Raw genomic sequence first — 6000 nt, 5'->3', positions numbered from 1 at the left:
GGTCCTGTGTCGTTTACCTGTAAGTCTGTAAGAGCTGCTTAGCCTTTTTAAGAATTGTTCTGTGTTGTTGCTGCATGAAGTGAAGTCGATGAACTGCCCTTACATCATCCTCTCTTACCCAGGAGAGTCTGTTGCCTGTTAGATGCACACACACACACACACACACACACACACACACACACACACACACATATTCGCACACTCTTCACATGGCTAGCCAACCTCCTGAGAGAGAAGGCAGCTAACCGTCTCAGTAGAGGAAATGAGCTATCTGCTCCACTTCTTTCTGAGACACACAGAGATTTTTTTCTGCACACACATACACATGCAGTTCCCCCTGACATTTTTAGACTCTCTGTACTCCTTGCAGATCTACTGTTTGTTTGTATCTGTTCCGTGAATACATGCATGCACATCTGGTTGTGCATGCAGGCTTGTGTGTGTGTGCGTGTGTGTGTGTGTATGCGAGCATCCCAAACAGTGAGTGAGTTTGACCTTAAGCTTCTCCTCCCTCTTTACAGTGCCAGGTCTTGTGTACGTTTCCTGGGCCTCCACGATATGAGAGGGGAAAATATCTGCCGACAGCCCATCACAGTTCACGGCTCTTTGTTTATCCATTAATAATTGAGCATAGCTGAAGACAATACAAGATGTGTGCTTGTGAGCGTGTGCGTGACTTTTTGTGAGTGGGTATGTTTAGCTGAAGGTTGGAGGTGGGATGGAGAAGGATGTCACTGGGGGAATTTATGCCTCACATCGCAGTTTGGGCTAAATTGCAGGTTTTGCAGGGAGTGTGTGTGTATGTGTGTTATTGCTATTATTTGCCATAATATTAAGATAAAGAGACATACATTGGGATCTTTCAACTAACGTCCCCCATTATTTTAAGACCAGACATGACCTTATAAGCTTGTCAGTAAAAACTTTATTTAAAGCAGTAGTAATTTATTTATTTAACACTTTGGGTGGCGCAACAAGCTTTATTTCACCATATACAGTATTTATGGCTAACAGGTTAGCAAATGGTTTCCTATTACTAATTTAGTAAATGCAGAGCATCATTAGCTAAATGCTCCACTATGTTCACCAGCTACTCGCTTACTTTGTCAATCTGACATTCGGTGCTGGGGAAGGAGCACACAGCTGCCTTACACGGCTGAAAACAAGGTTGATGAGTGCGGTGTGTTTAAGTGTGGATAAAGTTGTGGGCTGTAAAACCAAATCATTTAACTAAAAGATGCTAATACACTCCATAGATCTGAGGGGAATTGCACAGTTGGGTTAACAATTCTCTGTGGGTTTGTCACTGCAAGCGGCTCCTCTCACATGAAATAATTTTACCCATTGTTAACATAAAAGTATTGAATTTCCAAAAGAGTATTGTGCATTTAATTTCTTCTTTGTCTCCCAGCTCTGAATCCAACACTGCTATCACAGTGTACCTCCTGCGTGCAGTGTATTGCTATGGATATGCAGTAATTGTGATTGGTTAATTTTAGATAAATAAGAAGAAAAAAAAAGCTTCTGTTTTCATCCTTACCTCCCATAATCCATTCATTTTTTCCAGGCTTGAACTACAGGAGAGCGCGGCTCTATTGCAAACCGTGTGGGAAACAATTAAGGTGTTTATTTTCCTTTCTTCAAGAATACTTTCCACCCGTGTTACCTGTCTCACTTTAAAGGAACTGAATACATTAGCACAGTAGCATGTTTCCGAGATGCCCCCATCAATGTGTGGTGTTAGGAAGTGATACTACAGTCCAAGCCTGAGTTGCTTTACTTTTTTGAGTTCACATCTGAACCAGGGTTTGTCTTTGTCTCTCACTCCCTCCTCTAATTATGTGGGCCTTTTAGACATTTTTCCCCACAGAGTGCTCGCTGCCAGAACAAAGTAGAAATTGTTTCCCCATCGGAGGCGGCCCTTGAGTGAGAGTCTCCCGATGTCTCTACGCACAGACAGGCGAAGACTTCGGTCCTCTGGGGGCTTTCGGCAAAAATAAGTCGTAGAAGCAGGTGGCTCTGACTGAAACAGAATTGACAAAAAAGGAAAAGAAAAGGAAAAAAAAAAACTGACAGAACGGATAGTATAACGACACAGTGAATGCTGTTTCTCTGTTGATTGCCAGGGATGCCACCATGCCGTATGTCTTGTCCAGTATGATTAAAGTTTTGAGTCAAATTAAAAATGGAAAGATACTGTAACACTGGGAGTGAATACCCTCTGGTGTTGCAGGGTGCAAGTAGGTTAAATGTTGATCCGCACAGCACACTCAGCTTTAGTCTGTACAGAAAACTACAACTTGGTAGATCTTATGTCAGCGTACAAAAGGAAACACTGCAAATGTTCAGTCTTTTATATGTTTGCAGGACTTTTGCTTTGTCCCGGTGTGAATTTGATTGAAAGAGTAACTGATTTCTTTTTAGCAGTCAGAGTTTACAAGGACTGATGACACATAACTCCACATGTGATTAAACATGTAGGATATAAGCAGGACTGTTATGTAATCATGCGCTTTACCTGTTCAATACCCAGACTGACTCTGAGAGAAAAGTTTCTCAACCTTGAGGTGGAGGGCTGCATCTGCGCTGCAGGAGATTTCTAAAAACTGTAAAGAACCATGCAAGTCAGGCACAGGAGAAATTAATATTTTTCATTCAAGTTCAAAACCCACCATTTTCCATTGATATTAATCCATATAAGAGCAGGAAGAATTACCATTTTCTCCATCAGCGATGTTGCATTTTGACAGACAACCCTTTTTTGACGACAGGGAACATGTTCTACTGTCACCGTTGCTCCCTCAGCCCGCACATTCAAACCCCCCCCCCCCCGCTCAAACGTCATTGTCCATGGGAACCAAATCACTTTTAATAGTTAGCAGAAAATAGGTATGAACATCAAGCTTACTGACGTAACAAAAAGGTGAAACATCCTCTGTGCTTCGTTATATTGTGCCGGTGTGCCGCTTATTACTTGGCGGTAAAGGCGCATGGGGTGGCAGGTGTGATAATGAATTTGGATCAGCTGATAATCAAACAGCAGCAGGTAGTGCAGACGCTGTGGTAACACTTCTCGTTGGGGGTTAGTTAGTTGCAATGAGGTAAACTAGAAAACGGTTAAATTATACAGAGGGGCAAAACGATAGACATGTTAAAGCATTGTCTGTGGTGCAACATACTTTACATTGTACATAAGTAAAAGGGTTGTATTTAAATTACTTGCGGATACTGTAGTTTCTCAGCTTAATATGCAACCTCACTTTGTTATGTGTTCTTTAAAAAACATGATTCATGACAAATAATGTTATAACTGAAATTTTGAGCTCCCCTATCAATCCTAATGAGTTGGTTCAGGCCAATTAACCCACCTGTAGTAGACAGGGAAGTGTCTGGGCTCTATATTTTACTATTAACAAAGCAACACAGAGTAAGAGCCAGGAAAATGTAATGATAAATAAAGTTAGCATCATATATATGACACACTGTGTGAGCATTTAACTTACAGCAGATGACCCCTGTACATGTGTGTGACGAAACACAGGGAAATGAGATTGTTTGGGAAGCAAACTCGGTGACATTGATATTTTATATTTACACAGTCGTCTCGATGTAAGTGTAATGTTTAGGAGCCATAGAAGGTTGAGAAATCCTAAGCTAAGTGTTAAGTAAGTCTCCTCTCTTTTTTACAGCTTCTCTTCAGCATGACGTGCTGCGATGGAGCTGCTGCTGAGCGTGTCAACTTACAGTGTGTGTGTGTGTAAGTATCTGACGCTGTCAGTAAGACAAAGTATAGAAGAGTGAATATGACTTAAAGGACCTACAGTTGAAAAAATACCGCATTATTTCATCTGAAATTTGTTTGTATAATGACCACAAGTCTTTTCTGAGCCTTTCCTCAACAAACACGCTTACATTCGTTATAATGCACTGTCATTTTGTCTGTTGATCTAGCTTGTACTTTAAATTTTGTTGTGTTTATTCGTCTGTCTGTGTGTATTCACCGTCCGATTCACTGTATGTCTCTCTTTCTCTCTGGCAGCTTCTGCGACTGTCTCTCGACATCCATCATGTGTCTATAGAAGTCCACCCTCCTGCTCACCCATCAACATGCCAACAGACAGCCGCGCAATCTGTGGATGCCACTTCCTTTGATATGGTAAAGCAATATTGTACTTCATCTCTTTTTTTTTTTTTATTTGCCCATTTGTGAAGGAGATGCCATTAGCAGTGTATTATGCTCCTCTGGCGGGGAAAAAATATCTCCAAAAGGATAGTCGGCGGCTGCCCGCATCCTGCAACGCCTCATTAGTGCATTGCCTTCGAACAAACGTATCAACAATGTTCTGAGCTAATAAGCTTTTATATTCCCAGGCTATATGATGTAGAAAGAGGCAGAGCTGAAGGTCACGGGTGCGTTTGAACGCAGCAAGTGGCTCCGTGAGGGAATGATTTATCTGGAATTATTGCTGTGCTTTGCTCCAGAGAGTTGGCTATTGATGTGTGCGGTTGAAATGGCTTCTTCAAGAGGGGGAGATAGGGAGAGAGCTTCAGTGGTGACACACACACACACACACACACACACACACACATACACAAACACACACACACACATACAGCTTCGCTATCATCGGCTGGACACAGGCTCTTCTCTCTGCACTTCATTTCATTCAGCCTGTCATCTGTTTCATACGTGTAGCATATGTGCGGGGCAATGTGGCAAGGCAGTGTATAGGCCAGAGAAAACAAAGTGGGGTTGACCACTTCAACAATCAATATGTACTTATGGCGAACAATCTCCCTTAAAAAAACAAAACAGTTGAGTAAACTCATAACAAGTGATGGTGTTTCTGGGTAGATTTTGTTATTTAGTGATGTACTTTTCTTCTTTCTCAACTACCAGAATGTAGACAATGTGACATTGTATTATTCAGACAATGTCACATTGAGATATTTCCTGGACATCTACAATGGTGTATTTTTTCAAGTATCAAAAGCATCAAGAGTAAAAACCAGGTTTAGATCTTGTTTCCCGTAGAATTAAAGAGCAAGGACAGCTTTCAACACCCCTCTTCCTGACGTCGTCTGATGTTGATATTTAATAATCATGGAGGCATTAATCCATCATAGAGGAGACATGGTTACCAGTGTCTTCGTCTAGCTGTCCATGATTCAGCTCAACTAAAACACATGTTGCATTTAACACCCGGCTGAATGCAACAAGTCTATGCCCCTTTTCTGGAAGTTGAGAAAAGGCTCTCTGGAAAATGTAGAAAATCACTAACAGACACAGAAGTAGATATTTCACCAGGATGGGGGGGGAATTCAGTGCAGAAATTGCTAATTGCTTTACAAAATAACTCATGGAATGCATTTAATACACCCACAGATTAATAATATTTAATACTGCGAGCATTTTGAATCAAAGACGTTTTTTTTTTTTTACATAATAGCTGTTATACTCTACGTGGCTTAAATATGTTCCCGTAACACTTACCTCTGTGTCAACTAATTGCCTAAAAATAAAAATGTCTAAATACACGCAGCTCATGTGTATAGACATGGAGGCACAAACACACAGAAACATACATACAGCAGCCCGGTCCTCCCCTCCCGATCATTTGGAATCCACATTAAAATGCAATAACGAGCGAGGTAACAAACTAATTATCCCAATTAGCTCACTGTTCATGCAAGTGAGCTCCACTGTATTTCTTATCATCCTACTATTCCAAAGGCGTCCCTCTGGGGATTGCAGACTGCTCATGCACACCCCACACAGCCATGACCACTTTACTGCAAAACATCTGGCCATGCACAATGGGACACTGGGATTTTTATTGTTTTTTTTATTCTGTCTGTCTTCATAGTTTTGAGATTTTTACCTCAGCGTTTGCTTTTCTGCTATCAGGAGCTCTGTTTTCTTGAAGTTGCACCGGTTTTCAGGCATTTCCCCCCCCCCTTGTGTTTATTTGAGTGTTTGAACGTGTAGTCCTGGTGGGA

At 41.4% G+C, this 6000-nt stretch overlaps 1 long non-coding RNA gene across 1 annotated transcript in view; it reads left to right on the top strand.

The window, feature by feature from the left end:
• Window positions 1-3688: 3688 nt before the first annotated feature.
• Window positions 3689-6000, top strand: part of LOC130165381 (uncharacterized) — a 111733-nt gene continuing 109421 nt past the window's right edge. The window contains exons 1-2 of the long non-coding RNA XR_008826788.1: window positions 3689-3757; window positions 4040-4156. This is a non-coding gene — a long non-coding RNA (uncharacterized LOC130165381). The remainder of the gene's footprint in view (window positions 3758-4039; window positions 4157-6000) is intronic.

Source organism: Seriola aureovittata, chromosome 24 (genome assembly GCF_021018895.1).
Source record: "Seriola aureovittata isolate HTS-2021-v1 ecotype China chromosome 24, ASM2101889v1, whole genome shotgun sequence".
Classification (NCBI taxonomy): Eukaryota; Metazoa; Chordata; class Actinopteri; order Carangiformes; family Carangidae; genus Seriola; species Seriola aureovittata.
The sequence above is the reverse complement of the archived record's forward strand: the minus strand, read 5'-3'. Positions and strand labels throughout refer to the sequence as shown.